We start from the raw sequence: 1,818 nt of genomic DNA, 5'->3' as shown, positions 1-1,818 counted from the left end.
AGATCACCTGCATCATTCATACCTAATGAGTCTAAAGACTCAATATACCTGTAACGTTATAGTAAATACATATACATAACAGGAAACAGTGACAAGTGTCGTAACAAAATACATTTCATGATCTTAAATAGTCGTATGCATAATCATGACATGTTAAAGCATAAACGTTTTCATAACATATATCATCATATCAACATCTACGTGTTCACTTTCTTAAATTGAATTCCGTTCATTAGCTATGATTTTCGTATCATTGTGTCAGTCAATGGATCCATTTACGTGTAACCGCGGTACCCGACGGCAGGGGCATCAGCGACAACATTACCCATCCACTGAACCTTGGCCTTACGTGTCATCGTATCAACGTATTATTCACAACCAACTCCCATCCTTCAAAACATGTCATCATATTCATCACTTAATAAAATCATGAATATAGTTAAATTTTTCTTGAAACCAAGCATGCAACGTATTTTTCATATTTACATAAAATTTGTATACTTGATAACATAAACGTTTAAAAACCTGATAAATTGTGCTCCGGGCGTTGCCAGGACTAAATACTCGACCTGGGTGCAAAATAACCATTTTGTCCCTGAGAACCCAAAATGACTGTTTTATCCCTGGATCTCAAAATTTCCACCCGAAGCTTACCAACCTCCTTAAAACATCCCAAAACATACTTATAAGCATTTCTTATATATAAACTCAAGCCCGTGAGAAACATATACGATTCCTTTTAAAACTTGGACTGGGGTTCCGGTTTTAACCCGAATCAACGGGAAACTTAACCAAAATTTCCCAAACTTAAACTGTGACTTAAACCTACATGACCAGCCTCTAAACCACTCGTTTCAGACCAATTATGACCCACAAAATAAACCCAAAGACCGCTGGAATTTTTTCTGCGCACTCTAGCCACACACTAGCCGTGACTTTCGAACCAAACCATCGACCCTACACCTAACCGGCTTGGACTAGACTCAAATTAGCTCCTCCTAGCCCACCTTAGAACCCTCCTGGACCGAACTATCTCAAACACACAGCCCCATGAACGCCACAACACACGCACACCCGAGGTACACCTAAAACGACCAACACGCGACCATTTCCCTTACTTCGATCGATCGGCTCCATGGCTGGTTGTAGCAGTGGTCGAGCCTCCCTAGGCCATGTCTCAGACCCACCAGGGTCTGATCCATGGCTTGGATCGGCCCTTGCACTGTCGGCTCAGCCCCATCACCCGATCCACTCACAACCAAGCCACACACTCAAGAAACTCGATCGGATCTGACCATGGTTCCATCATCCTTCGACTCCTGCATATACAGCCCCTAAAGACTTAGATTAGGCAGCCCTTGCATCAAACACCAAGGAAACGTGAGTATGAGTCAAGAAAAATGCATTTTCATGTCAAACCTTTGTAATAATGATACCACAAGATAGATCAAAGGACTTCTCATGAAAATACATATACATCAGCATATAAATGGTGTAAATGATGAGAAAATGAGATATATGGCGTGCCTTAACGTTTATACGCTTGAAAACCCAAAGATCTACGCGCAGGACGTGAACCAGAGATGCAGGGAAGAAGATTTTATTGAAAAATATGATGGGCCGTGACTTGCTGCTGAAAGGAGAAGGAAATGCTGCTTTTTTCACATGAAAGAGGCTGCTGGAGGATGAGGTGGGCGGCCAAATGGTTTTAAAATAGGTTAAGGATTGCTAACAAGGGTATTTAAATGATATAATTAAACACTAATGGACTATGATTTAAAATTAAATGGATAAAAAAGATTTGAGCCCATTAATCAT

This window comes from Primulina eburnea, chromosome 2 (assembly GCF_022965805.1).
Source record: "Primulina eburnea isolate SZY01 chromosome 2, ASM2296580v1, whole genome shotgun sequence".
Classification (NCBI taxonomy): domain Eukaryota; kingdom Viridiplantae; phylum Streptophyta; class Magnoliopsida; order Lamiales; family Gesneriaceae; genus Primulina; species Primulina eburnea.
Note: the sequence above shows the minus strand (reverse complement) of the source record.